The following is a 15,906-nucleotide window of genomic DNA, read 5'->3' on the forward strand; positions in this document are numbered from 1 at the left end:
AGAGATTTGGTTGTGAGAATATGGCAGGAAATAACTAGAGTCACATGGTGCTATGAAGAAAATTGTGTAGCTCACTGTTAGCTTGTTTCTGCAATGAACACTGTAGCTTATATACCAAAAAGGACCCCAAAATAATGAAAAAAGAAAATCTGTTCTCACAATCAAATCACTGCAGTTATTGCCACTAAACATTTGAACAGTGAGCAACCTGGACAAGAATTTCATGTTAACTAATTAATAAAAATGCATATTATCTAAACATCTTTTGACTTTGGAAATCTTTCAGTACAAACAATATCTGTAACAAATCAAAATTCAGACTTGTGGAGTTCAGTCCTAGTGTATTCAACTAAGGCTGAGGGAACATTGTAGAAGAGGGTATGGGATGAAAACATTGCAAAAGCCAGTGGGTCAGGGAGCTTGCCATCAGATTTTTGCTTCCTAATAATTAATAAAAACTGAAAATTTGGAGTCTTACCAATATGACTGCCCAAAGATGAGCTGAAAGAGAATTATATCAATGAACATTACAAACATATGCAGAGAAATATAGACAACTAAAGAAAACTGGAATTTAAGAGAGGTCATTTTCTCCAGGGAAAAGTTCAGCAATTTGGTTTCCAGTACTAAACCAAAAACCCTAAAACATACCTAATGATAGAGTTATATGGACTGAAAAAGTGATATATATGAAAAATATAGATATATTAGGAATATCTATCTATATTTAATTAGGGATATCTATTATGTTATTATATTAAAAATAAATATTAAATCCAAATGATTTTATCTAGGTATGTTTTCCTACATACCTACCATAATTTATATTCCCAAATGTTTTAAGAATTCATATGCATATACATATATATATATATATATATATATATATATATTATGTGTATGCAACAATAATTAGCAAAAAATAAAGATAAAAACTTGAAGAATAGTAGGAAAGTATTTAGGAAGAGAGGAAAGGGAAAGAGAAATACTGCAATTAAATTAAAGTATCAAAAAGAAAAACATGGTCAATATAAATGAGGACTCAAAAAATAAAATAATTGAAGAAGTATTAGAAAAGAATCTAATCTATCCAGATATTGAATTAAGTTGTAATTCTTCTGAACCACATTTGTAAATACACTGGTAATTTCTTAGCTAAGTTTATTTTAAGCTTAGAGAACAAAGAAGCATGTTAAAAACACATGCTTTGATTCTCTGGAGGGAAGATCTTTCTGTTAGCCAAGATTTTCATGTACAGTGTATTTTGATTTCTGTTCACATTAAAGTTGACAGATTGTGAGTTCTGTCCATTTTTCTTATCTGGTATATACCAGATACTCTCTGACCCTTCCCAAGGGCATCTCTGCAACCATCACAGAGACCATATAAAACCTCTAGATCGCTCTTTTGTGCTCCACATTGAAAGCATAGAAGATACCTACTGGATCTTTGTGTTTCCAGAAAAATATAAGACGGATGTGTCTTTGTTAGGAATTAAAAGAGAAACAGTGTTTAACCATAATCAAAAAACTATATGTAATTGCTCCAGAGAATTTAACAAAACTCAGTTAACAGCTTTTCTCTTCCTTCTCCACCCAAATTATTTAATTATTAATGGAATTTCTTGGTTACTTCCTAGTTTGCCATCATAGTCCCTTTCCTGCCCAATCTGCAATCCAAGCTTCAGAACATGCTCCCATGGATGCTCTATTTTGTAATCAACAATTTTCATGCTAATAAGATTTCTATAGAAATGTATATAGTTGTATATTACAGAACTTTTGTTTAAACATCACAGATAGATCTGTATGTAAGTCTTTGGTAGGTACAGAAGACATATTTTTGATAGTTAATGGCATCTTTTAACCAGGTATAGGTTTATTTGTTTATATTTAATTGATCTTTCTATATGGGCTAGGATTTTTCAAAGCAACTCATGGGAGTAAAATAGAACAGCAGTACTGGAAAAGAAAATATTGTAGACAGTAATTGAGCATAATGATACATGCAAGAACATGAAAACTATAAATATTTAAAACAAATTTTGATTTCTATAAACTGATTTTCAGATCCTGGTAACTGTAAGAAGAGAGAAGAGATAGATGATAGATGATAGATAGATAGATAGATAGATAGATAGATAGATAGATACATACATACATACATACATAGATGATAGATAGATAGATACATATATAGATAAATAGACAGAACACAGCAACAATATCAACAAAATCGCTCATAAGTTTGATATACATCCACTGTTTATAAATATAAGGAGGGAGCTGGAGAGATGGCTCAGCAGTTAAGAACACTAACTGCTCTTCCAGAGCACCTGGCTTCAATTCACAAACCACACATGGCAGCTCAGAAGTATCAGTAAATCCAGATCAAGGGGATCTGACATTCTCACATCACTGCACACAAAAATAAATTAGCATAACATAAAAAGTGTAAGGAGAATAAGCTCACACATAATACTGAAATCCAAAAGAATCTCCTTTATTAAGGCTCATGATGTAGATCATTAAGGAGCAGGTATAAGATTCTAGACCTTGTTCAGCATGTTTATTTCAGATTATTAATGGAAGTCTTTTTTTTCAAAGCTAATTATATGTGTGTTTGTTGTTTTCTAATCCTGATTCCATTGGGTAAGAATTGTGTTATCTTCCAACAAAACAGAAAGCAAATTCAAATTCCAAAACTCTCCTCAACTTGTAGAAACATGAAAACGGGTATATTTCTGAACAATTTGGTATGAGAACAGTAGGTAATAGTGCTCCCACTTTTAATTCTAGAAGCTTTAAATTCCAAATATTAAAGGTTAAATGATAACAAGAAAATCCCAAATAAATAAGCAACCACAGAGTAGCACAAAATAAAGTAAAGCAGAAATTTGAGTTAGATTTGAATTTTTTTTAAATTTCTTTTGTACTTACAAAGGATGAATTAGACTATCAAAAACCGTTAACATATTGTTCAATAAATGAAGAAATATAGGGCTCTTTCTACTTGTTTTCAAAAACACAAAATTAAAATGATCATCTTATTGACTTTTTTTTTCTTTTTTGCCAATCATGTTTGGTTCTATGCTGTAGGAATCCCTACAGCCAGTAGCCTTTAAGTTATCCACCCACTTATACTATATATGGCAATGTAAAGCACATCTGGACTCTCTTCTGGTGGTATGATTCAGTTTCTTTTCTCCATTTGTGCAGAGGATTGTGAGCTGTGAATCTACAGCTAAATAAAGAATCCTTTATCATACTAAAATCTGCACTAGTGTGGAATTTCTTTTTAGCATCCTTCTTCATCTGGCACTCATGTATGTGGCTCTGGACTCCATACCTACTGGCTGGACTGGCTTAAAGGCCTAACTGGTCTACAGCCCAGAAAAATCTCCAAACCTGCCCACATGGCTTGTTTTTACTTAAGCAGTTTTTTTTTTTTTTTCAAAACCCACTCCACAGAGGAGCTAACTGAGTGCAGTGCTATAGAAATTTCCCAAGCTCCAAGCTCAAACAAATCACCTCCCTCATTGTGATCAAGGGGATTTGAATAGGAAAGGAAGAAGTCAAATTTTCGTTATTTGCAGATGATATGATAGTGTCATTAGTGACCCCCAAACCTCTACCAAAGAACTCCTACAGCTGATAAATAACTTCAGTGAAGTGGCAGGCTACAAGATCAACTAAAAAAAAATCAGTAGCGCTCCTATACACAAAGGATAGAGAAACAGAGAGGGAATTCAGAGAAACTTCATCTTTTACGATAGCCACAAATAGCATAAAGTACCTTGGGGTGTTGCTGGAGGTCCTTCCACTCCTCCAGCCTATAGCCACTGAGATACCAGCACATTGGGGTGTGGTCTCTCTCCCTTTAAAAAAGCAGCCACTTCCCTCTCCTCTCTCTCTTCACTTCCTGCTCTGCCAGCAACTAGACTCCCTTCCTGGTTGTGCAGAGGGCTGTTCCCTGGGACTGTGATCTGTAAGTTTTTTCCCCTTTAAATAAATACCACCCTATTAATCATAATTCCAAACTGGTGTGGCAATTTTTTGTGACTTATGCCTTCATTGGGGTAACTCTAACTAAGGAAGTGAGAGATCTATTTGACAAGAACTTTAAGGCATTGAAGAAAGAAATTGAAGAGGACACCAGAAAATACAAAGACTTCCCATGCTCTTGGATGGGTAGAATCAACATAGTAAAAATGGCAATTCTACCAAAGGCAATCTATAAATTCATTGCAATCCCCATTAAAATCCCAACAAAATTCTTCACAGACCTTGAGAGAACAATAATCAACTTTATTTGTAAAAACAAAAAACCCAGGATAGCCAAAACAATCTTATACAATAAAGGAACTTCTGGAAGCATTACCATCCCTGACTTCAAACTCTATTACAGAGCTACAGTAATGAAAACAGTGTGGTACTGGCATAAAAACAGAGAAGTCGACCAATGGAATCAAATAGAAGACCCGGATATTAACCTACAAACATATGAACACCTTATTTTTGACAAAGGAGCTAAAAGTATACAATGGAAGAAAGAAAGCATCTTAAAACAAATTGTGCTGGCAGAACTGGTTGTCAACCTGTAGAAGAATGAAAATAGATCCATATCTACCACCATGTACAAAACTCAAGTCCAAATGGATTAAAGATCTCAATATCAATCTGAACACACTGAACCTGACAGAAGAGAAAGTGGGAAATAGTCTACAACATATGGGCACATGAGACCACTTTCTACGGATAACCCCAACAGCACAGACAATAAGGGCAACATTGAATAAATGGGACCTCCTAAAACTGAGAAGCTTCTGTAAAGCAAAGAACACTGTCATTAAGACAAAAAGGCAACGTACTGATTGGGAGAAGATCTTTACCAACCCCGCAACAAACAAAGGTCTGATCTCCAAAATATATAAAGAACTCAGGAAACTAGGCTTTTTTAAAATTTATTTATTTATTTATTAAAGATTTCTGCCTTCTCCCTGCCACTGCCTCCCATTTCCCTCCCCCTCCCCTGGTAAAGTCCCCCTCCCTCATCAGCCCGAAGAGCAATCAGGGTTCCCTGACCTGTGGGAAGTCCAAGGACCACCCACCTCCACCCAGGTCTAGTAAAGTGAGCATCCAAATTGCCTAGGCTCCCCCAAAGCCAGTACGTGCAGTAGGATCAAAAACCCATTGCCATTGTTCTTGAGTTTTGAGTAGTCCTCATTGTCCACTATGTTCAGCAAGTCCGGTTTTATCCCATGCTTTTTCAGACCCAGGCCAGCTGGCCTTGGAGATGGGCAGAAACTAGGCTTTAAAATGCTAATTAACCCAATCAAAAAAATGGGATACAGAACTGAACAGAGAATTCTCAACAGAAGAAATTTAAATGGCCAAAAGACACTCAACCTCCTTAGCAATCAGGGAGATGCAAATAAAAACAACTTTGAGATACCATCTTACACCTGTCAGAATGGCTAAAATCAAAAACACCAATGATAGCCTTTGCTGGAGAGGATGTGGAGTAAGGGGAACACTCATCCAGTGCTGGTGGGAATGCAAACTTGTGCAACCACTTTGGAAATCAGTGTGGCGGTTTCTCGGGAAATTCGGGATCAACCTAACCCAGGACCCAGTAATACCACTCTTGGGAATATACCCAAGAGTTGCCCTATCATATTACAAAGGCATTTGTTCAACTATGTTTATAGCAGCATTATTTGTAATAGCCAGAACCTGGAAACAACCTAGATGCCCCTCAATGGAAGAATGGATAAAGAAAGTGTGGAATATATATGCATTAGAGTACTACTCAGTGGTAAAAAAACAATGATATCTTGAATTTTGCATGAAAATGGATGGAAATAGAAAACACTATCCTGAGTGAGGTAAACCAGACCCAAAAAGATGAATATGGTGTGTACTCACTCATTAGTGGCTTCTTGCCATAAATAAATGACATTGAGCCTATAATTCATGATCCTAGAGAAGCTAAATAGGAAGGTGAACCTCCAAAAAAAAAATAAAAAAAACGTAGTTTTCCTCCTGGATATTGGAAGTAGACAAGATTTCCAGGCAAAAATTGAGAGCTTGAGGGTGGGGGTGGGACGAGGCTAAGGGAAGATGGGGAGAGACAAGTGAGAAGAGGAGGATGGGGAGAGCTTGGGGAAATGGGACTGTTGGAATCGAGGAGGAGTGGATATGGGAGCAGGGAAGAATATATCTTAATTAAGGGAGCCATTTTAGGGTTGGCAAGAGACTAGACTCTAGAGGGGTTCCCAGGTGTCCAAGGAGATGTCCCCAGCTTGTTCCTTGAGCAGCTGAGGAGAGGGCACCTGATCTGGCCCTATACTATAGCCACTCTGATGAATATCTTGCCTATCACCATAGAACCTTCATCTGGCGATGGATAGAGATAGAGACATAGACCCACATAGGAGCACTCGACTGAACCCCCAAGGTCCAAATGAGGAGAAGAAGGAGAGAGAACATGAGCAAGGAAGTCAGGTCTGCAAGGAATGTGCCCACCCACTGTGACTGGGGGTCTGATCTAATGGGAACTCACCAAGGCCAGCTGGACTGGGACTGATAGAGCATGTGATCAAACCGAACTCTCTGTAGGTGGCTGACATGGAAGGCTGACTGAGAAGCAAAGGACAATGGCACTGGGTTTTGATCCTACTACATATACCGGCTTTGTGGAAACCTAGTCTGTTTGGATGCTCACCTTCCTAGACCTGGATGGAGGGAGGAGGACCTTGGGCTTCCCATAGGGAAGGGAACTCTGACTGTTCTTTGGACTTGAGAGGGAGGGGAAGGAGGAATGGGGGGAGGGGGGGAAATGGGAGAGGGAAGGATGTTAAAATTTGTAATAATAATAATAATAATAATATCTTTAAAAAAAGAATAGGAGGACTCAGCCTTCAGGTATATGTAGAAGGTATGACCACAGCCAGTGAATGCAGATCAACAAAAGACAGACATGGCAACCCAATACCATTGGGGAACTCCTTGGGTGTCTCTTGAAGACCCCAAGTCAAAAGCTGTCCAGGCATTCCCAGTCACTGTGGAGGACATGTCTCACCAGAAAAATTAAAAAAAAAAAATCTAGAGCCTTCTGTAAAAAAAAATCATACTGTTCTGGATGATAGAATAAACATGGAAGATAAATAAAAAATTTCAATAGGAAAAGTATATTCTGGCAGACTTCTATAAATGATCAAAGACCAAAGCTAAGTGTGTATATAAATGGCATTGTAATTGTGGGTTGGATTGAAATGGGCATGGACATGAATATCATTATTCCATAATCTTGGCATCCATATTGGTGTCTTCAAGAAGCAGATATTCAATTACTAAAAATTGGAACCCTATCTCAAGTGAAACAAATCATGAGATGGGTTAAATGCATAGAGCCAGAAGGAGAGAGAGGAAGGCTGAGGCCATATGGGGCTAACATTGAATTATTATTATGTGAATTTATGGGGTCATGACCTACTGCAGCAATGAAATATTCAGATTAAGATTCCTGCAGTCCCAGAAACTCATAATTCTGGGAAGGTTATTATAAGGTAATATACACCAAGGTCACCAGTCATTCAGGGTGTACAAGAATACAAAGCAACTAGCTAACCATTAGAGGTACCAACTGCCTACCTTTGAAATGGTTAACTGAGAAACCAATATGGGTTAGACAGTGGTTGCTAACAGAAGAAAAATTGCAGGCCTTAGAACAGCTGGTACAGGAACAACTAGATGCTCGCCATATTGAAGAATCTGTTAGCCTTGGAATTCTTGTGTATTTGTTGTTAAAAAGAAATCTGGTAAAAGGAGAATGGTGACAAACCTAAGAGCTGTTAACAAGGTAATTCAACCTATGGGCATTCTACAATCTAGAATCCCTCTGCCTTCTCTATTACCAAAAGGATAGCCTCTTATAGTTATTGATTTAAAAATTGTTTCTTCACTATACCATTACAAGAAAAGGACAGAGAAAAATTTGCCTTGACAGTGACTACTTATAATAATTCTCAGCCTACTAGAAGATACCAGTGGACCATCCTTCCACAGAGAATGCTTATATTGTTCTTAGAAAGTAGAAAATTTGGTCAACAGTATGGAATATATACATTCCAAAGACTGTTTTTGAAAAACTAGTTTTGCTTTTGCGAGCACTAGAAATCATAATCATAGGTATGGACAGGGAGCAAAATGAAATGGGAAAAATAATATCAGAAATTATGCATGGTATATGAGTAAATAAAAGAGACTTTACAGGGTGAGGCATTTTTGTAAAGATAGACCATGTCAAGGTCACTTATATCCTCACTAGCCTTGTCTCCTTGTATGTTATTAAAGTATTCTACTGAAGATAATGGCTGTACTACATGGGATTTCCACATGTGACTTAGGGAGAGTATTTTCCCAAATGACCCTGCTGCAGTGTCTGATACAGCAGTTTGTTGGTCTAGTTATTGAAGTGAGTATGGGGCCAGTCAAGCCAATGAAAGGATTCTGTCTCAGTGGCCATATTGAGAAAAGGAAGATATTTTTCTTAGGAATAGTAACCTATAAATTTGTGACCAAAATGATAAGTGATAATGTTCTCTTCCATGCAAATGACACTGAATCACCATGTTCTACCTACACTCAGAGCATGGGAACTTAGTAAGTCTAACGTGCCTCCCTCCCTTTTTTCTTGTATATCTCTGTCTGCTGTTGTGACTATCTCTCTTTCTTTGTGTCTGTTTCTCTGTCTGTCTGTTTCTCTCTCTTTCTTACACACACACACACACACACACACACACACATACACACACACACACACACACTCCTTCTCTCTCTCTTCCTCTCTTCTTCAGCTATACACACAGTCCAGAAATTGTTATGTATTAAAATAAGAAGGTAGATCTCCTCTCACTGTGTGTAACAGAGAAGTGATTTGAAGCAGAACAACTAATACCCCCTTTCAGCTGGAAGAGGTCTCTCTCATTCTTTCCTTTTTTTTTTTTTTTTTGGTTTTTCGAGACAGGGTTTCTCTGTGGCTTTGGAGCCTGTCCTGGAACTAGCTCTGTAGACCAGGCTGGTCTCGAACTCACAGAGATCCGCCTGCCTCTGCCTCCCGAGTGCTGGGATTAAAGGCGTGCGCCACCATCGCCCGGCTTCTCATTCTTTTCTTAACAAATAGAAGTATCTTAACCAATCCTGATATGGCTCTTAACTTATTTGAACTTTTACATATGACACTTTAGTTAATCATAACTATAAGTCAGCAGAATATCATATTGCTCATAGTAGCTTTCCTTATTCATACAAAGGGTCTCATTTCAGCATGAGGAAAACTGAGCATAGCATTGAAAGGTTCTTATAAAAATTGGCAATGCAGAGAGATGTTCATGACTTACTGTGGTCATCCTCAAGAATGACTCTCCCAGACTTTGTATGGTATCTTAAGAATACTTTGAAAATTTCCATACCTGCTCAAACTCAAGTTACTAACATAACCTTACCCCTTCTCTTTCTGTCTGTCTGTCTGTCTCTCTCTCTCTCTCTCTCTTCTTCCCTCCCTCCCTCTCTCTCTCTCTCTTTCTTTCTCTCTCTCTCTCTCTTCTTTCTTCTTCATTAGATTAAACTAGTTTTAACACATGTTATATGGCTCTCAACACCCTAACTTTCTTCTGGTTTAGGCAGTATCTAACAGCCTAACTTTAAAAGACGTTAATTCGTTACCAGAAAACTTGCATGGAAATGCAAGTTGTGTAGCTTGGTCTTCTTGTGGAACTTCTAAAAGTGGAAACAGGTTGTTTCTGATTCCTTTGATGACTTTTGGAATCCTTTCCTTCATACTGGGTTGCCTTGTTCAGCCTTAAGATGAGGGAAGGTGCCTAGTCTTACTGCAACATGGTATGCCATGATTGGCTGGTATCCTTGAGAGGCTTGCTCTTTTCTGAATATAAACAGAGGAGCACTGGAAGAGAGTAGAGACAGAGGGTAGGGGAGATAAAGGACTGGGAGGCAAGGGAGGATAAACTGAACTTATGTAAAATAATAATATTTTTAAAAACATGTCAAATTCTCAAACATCATCTTCATTGAAATTGAATTGTAACCTTGTAAGTGAGAGACAGGAAATCATCATTTTGATTCAGCTCCTTTTATTTTATATTTTAACCCACACTTGTACTATAAGTGGAAGCTTAATTGAACAAGAATATGTTTCATACATGTTAAAAGGCAGTCATACAACATTGGTTAGAAACTCAATAGAATTTTTTCTTCACAATCATCCACACATTTGGAGAGGAAAGTGCAATGATATGGGGAGAAACATACATTTATTTATAACTGTCTCCCAGCTTTTTACAGGATGTGATACCCATATACTCGCGCAGGCAGCATTTGTACCAGAATAGAATATGTTAACCTCTTTCATCTTGCCTTTTTGTGAGTTTGATCTCTGACTGAAACCCTAGTTTCTTATTTTTAATTTAATTTGTTGTTAAGGGTTTCTGTATCTGGGGAATGTAATTGCAGTATCTAGGACATCTGCCTGTCAGGAAGGATAATGACCTTTCCAGCACACGTACACCACTGAACACAAATCTCAGTCTAAGGCATGACTTGAGGAGCTCCATGGAAACAACAGAAAGTTCTGGTCTCCTGGGTCTGGTAATTTAAGAGAGCTGGCCATCCAGCTGCATTTACAAGCAGCTCTACACACACAAGTCAGTAATTATCTCCTCAGACCAGGTGACAGATGGTAGGAAAACATTCTCTAAGCCCAGAAGCTAGGTGTCTGCAGCTGTGAGACATATCTCACCAGGGTTCCTTTGCCTTTGTGTCCTATGACAGGCTTCAGTGCTATCAAATGGGCCAGACCCCTTTAGACCTGCCAGTCATTACGTTTCTCTTATTCTGTGGGTCTTCAATCTCCCCAGAGCAGGCTTCTGCTAAATCAAGCAAACAGACAGGATTTAATATTATACTCATCAATCTCTATAATAATAATTTAATGCATAAAGTCCTGCAATCAGAGGACAGAAAAAACACAATAAACATACAGTTAAACAATCAAAGCCCATTCTCATCTCATTGACCAATGAGGAAACTCTACTAATATTGTACTCATGTTGATTTTTCTCCCAGAACTTAAAGTTCCTTGAAGTCAAGGATCTTATTTCATTCATATGTCATTTCTAGGTAGCTACTTTTGTATGTTTTCACACATAAACTAGTTACATTGAACAAATATGGATTGATTAGTTGGGAAGACCCTACAGATAGCTTTGATGAGCAAAGGGTTATGGTTGGAAGGAAAGGAAATATTGCTAACTGGTGAGGTAACCCTAGATCTTTGAAATCAGAAGGTAATTCTGAAGGATATTAAATACAAAGATTTCATCAGAGCAAAACAGATCTTCCAATTCTGCCAAACACTTGCCCTGATTCCAGGTTCCTTTCAGAACTGAATTTTCCCCAGAGGTATTGCCTTGGCACCTTTTTGGATCAGTCTCTTAGTAGGTTCAAATCCCAACAGCAATTCTCAAACAGCTCTTCCGTCGAGCGTCAAGCCTTTTGTTACTCTGATGCTGTTAATCTACAACCTTGGGATATTATCCAACCTTACTTCCAAGTTTGAAGCTCACCCTAATAATGATTTTTGCTAATGTCTTCTGATGTTTCTAGATGTCAAATTTTAGCCAGAATTGCACACTTTCTGATAATGACATAAACTATAGTGGGTGTTGCTACATATGTAAATCAACTGTGTTATGAAAAATGCTGTCTTTAGATGGTACATGAAAATTAAATATATGTATATCAATTAAATGTACTAATGCACTTTTCTAATATTTACATAAGAGTTTCTGGGACAAACCATGACACTCTAAGGGGCATTAGACTTCTTATCTCCAGAGAATAAAGTATCTTGGAAAACTGTCATCTCTGTATAATATCACAGCAATGGAGAACTTCTCAAAACCTAAAATATTTAGTTTTGCATCTTCATGACAGAAATAATTTTAAGGAACATAGAACATAAGTGCTTTATTTACATTTCCCTTTTGATTAAAATCATCATTACCTATTTTCCTTTTACTAATGCATGAGAGATCCAATGATGGCAACAGACAAACAAAAAAACAAAATAAATATCTCTGAAAGTTTGTTCAGAGCATATGGCCACATGACACATGGCTGTCTGATGCCTAAGCAGTGGGTCATTGTAAATTATTGATGAAGCATACCATTCACCCTTGCCTAATGAAATCATCACGGTGTATTTCTGAGACTGTACCTGGATACATGTATATTGAAACATATATAATGATACATTTAAATATTGTAATGACATATATTATGATATATTTCTGAATTATATTGCCCGGCATAAGAAAATAATGTTCTATATTCTGTTAAAGAAATACAAGAACACTTTTTTGGACCTACTTCCAAACTGCACTCAGGAAGCTAAAGCAGGATGGTAAGAATTCCAACACCAGGCAGACAGTGCTGCACAACACCTGTCTCATAATACCACAAATACAAGAACAAAATCAGTCAATTACATGCATCAAGAGCCTATGCAAAGTTCTGTGAAATTTGGGCATTTGCCTTTACATATTTAATAAGATCAAAGACCTCAGTAAATTTCACAATGATAAACTGGAATCATGAAATATTACTAAGACAGTATTTTCCTCCTGATATGAAGATGGCTAGCATGTTTTGATAAAAGTTTCACAACAATCCTTATTTTTTAAAAAATTTTGAAGCACACAAATAAAACAAGACATGACCAAGGAAGAGCATCTTCATACCAGTCCTTATAATTAAAATTCTGCTAGTCCACCATTGCCGAAGGAATAACTTGGCAGGTACAGCAATAACTAGGGGAAGGATATACAGCTAGCCATCCCAATTTTCTGTTATGTCTGAAAACCCTCAGGGATGCCTTATGGTCAGAGACCAACTTACTCATATCGTTATGCTTCTTTCAGAGCGGCAAACTGCCTGTGGACTCCACACTATAATCTCTTTGTAGCAAGTGTGGTCAACCCCAGACTTCCAGCCAGGGCATAATGAGCAACATGTGCTCTGTCTACCTACCAAGAATAACTAGAGATCCTGCTTCACTCTTTTGTTTACATTTGTGAATTCACTAGAATTATCCACAAAAGTAGTCTAAATATTCATTTCTTTCTGCCTATAATGTACTCTATGACACATGATACATGCTCTCAAAGCATTAGCACTAAAAGATATAAAATATTGTCTTCTATTTCATATCTACTTGGAGCCCAGACCTCAGGACTCTTTACTCAGGTCCCCTTTCCCACATCATGTTATGTAGTCAGATGCGTGTATGAAGGTTCTATTGCAACTGTCAAGTTAATAGAGCAGCATAGTTATAAGGTAGTAAAATATACAGACAAATCCCAGCCACGAGGACCTCACAGTCCCATGCCAAAATTATTATAAAAGATAATACAATGAAAACCATAATTAGACAAATATGCTTTTTGTGACTATGATTAAGTTGAAGAATATTGTGTTTTGGCAGAAAGTCATAAGAGAAATTTATTTTATTTCAGAATCAGTGAAACCAAAGGCATCAGTGAGAAAGCAACTGTCAAAGGCAGCTTTGTAAGCAGGGGAGCAGGCACAGGAGTGGAGGCTGTCCTAAGCAGGTGATCACCAGGGACAAGGGCTTTTGTCTTGGAAGTTTTGTCATTTTGTGAAAGCTGAAAAGGGAGATTCTGTAGCAAGAGCTTCTATAGTAAAGGGAACAGGGACAGTAATTAAGGATAAAAGGAGAGTCCTGGGCTTAAAAGCCATCTCCTAATGTGAACTGGGCACTGTAGAATGCATTTATCAGAGGCAGATTTACATTAAAAGGTAATCATTCTCAGAAAAAAAAATGGCAAGGCTAACATGTCAGAAAGCAAGCACAAGTTCTCTTCTCTGTTTCTGCACTCAAATTCTATAAATACCACTGCTGAGAATGATTTCTAGAATATACTAGAGTATAATCTAGAGTGAGTAGAAGTTAGAGAATTCAGGCTATCACAGGCATATGGATGAATATTAATTTTTATATTGTGTAATCTAAGACCTTTCCTTTCAACTATGAATAGTCCATTGCTATACCTAAGATACGAAATGTTTTAAAGTGAGGGAAACAGGAACCCGTGGTATAGGGTATAAGGAATCATTTGTGTTCTTGGTGGGCCACAGACAAATACATGAAGGATTAAGAAAGTAGTGAATTGATTGGAAAGATTGTTTCATGCATGGTCAATGATACAACATGCAACATGTGTGTAAGATCTCCTGAGTAAATTGGAAGCATGCGGACCTTGGGGGAGGATTGAAGCAGGGAGGGAGAGTCAGGGAAGGGAGCAGAGAAAAATGTAGAGCTCAATAAAAATCAATTTAAAAAAAGATCTAGGATATGTGAAGATGATCTTGGTAAGTGGAGTGTCAAAATCCCATCAAACTTGGAGATTTTGGATTCCACGTAGCCCAACTGTTAGAGATAAGGAGAGGCTCACACTAACAAGTCATGAACAACTTTACCTAAGGCAAAGGCTACCTGTTTTAATGTACCTTGCTACACCAGATGTGATTGCTAAGGTAGGCTTCTCCAACATCCTGCCCCTACACACACCCACTGAGCAGATGGCAGGCACCTCCTCTGCCTGCCTCTACTTCACTAGTCAGCCAGCATGCAAACTTCCTGCAGGGAGGCTGTTCCAGTACCCCCACACAAATCAATTGGACCCTGTAAGCTACAATGCCCACTCTGCCCCCGAGCCCCCAAATCCCCTGAAACCTCAGAGGAACTCTGAAGGACAGGCTACAACTACACAGAGAAGACCAAGAGGTGAGTGATCAGCCAAATGTGATTGCCAAACAGAGGTACCAACCTGCTACACTCAAGACCCCATGAACATACCTCTGAAACACATGTCCACCATTTCCTGATTCTAAGAAATTCCAGATCAAGAGTCATATTAAAATCTCCTTTTTATTGTTATTTCTATTTCAATTTACTTTTCCCCAAAGTTACATCAAGTAGTTACTATTAATATTTATGCATGTTTTCTAAGGAAAACAAATTTTGAGTCAAAACAAAAAGAAATAGAAATTCATTGGTACAATTAGTGTCTCCTCACCAAACTTTGACTACCTTACGAAAAACTTACTAATTTCACCTTGGTTCCATTTTCACAGCTAAGAAGGGAAACACCTTCAGCCGCTTTGCATGAGGACAATTATTCAGGATCGGAGTACATGCTGCTGTTAGGAGAACACGAAGGGAGTTAAATAGGCACTCGCACTGACCTTGAGTAGTTTATGATCTAAGTAGAACATTATGATGCAGAAATATATCTTCAGGGAACGCATTAGAGACCTTACAGTACTTATGTGTTTAAATTATGTGCAAGCAAAAAGGCAACATAATTTAATTCAGTGATGAAGAAGGCAAGGACTTCAGTTCAAGGGAAGTATCAAAGATTAGCCTTAAGCTTAGGAAGATTGAAAAATAAGGAGTTTCAGATGTGTCTTTCTAAAGGGAAAAGGATCTTAGTGAATTGGGAATGGAATATCTTTGATGTCTTGATGACTGCCATCAGTTATATCAGGCCATTCATGAATATGTTTGCGTAGAGAATGTGATCTGTTAGGATAATGGACTGTGATTGTTCTGGTAAATAGGAAATAAATGATCAATGGAGCAATATGGGTTTGACTTGGCTTCAGAAGGATTTGGTGGAGATGCTGATCTGCGACAAGTTATGTAACATCTTGAATGTCAATTGATATAGAAAAATAAGGACTGCCCATTCAGCTAGGTAAAAATAAGCTCAGATATAGTTAAGGAGATTTAAGTTTAGTGTCA

The sequence above is a fragment of the Microtus oregoni genome, unplaced genomic scaffold, assembly GCF_018167655.1.
Source record: "Microtus oregoni isolate MIOR12 unplaced genomic scaffold, Mior012 000083F_ref0000379, whole genome shotgun sequence".
NCBI classification, from domain to species: domain Eukaryota; kingdom Metazoa; phylum Chordata; class Mammalia; order Rodentia; family Cricetidae; genus Microtus; species Microtus oregoni.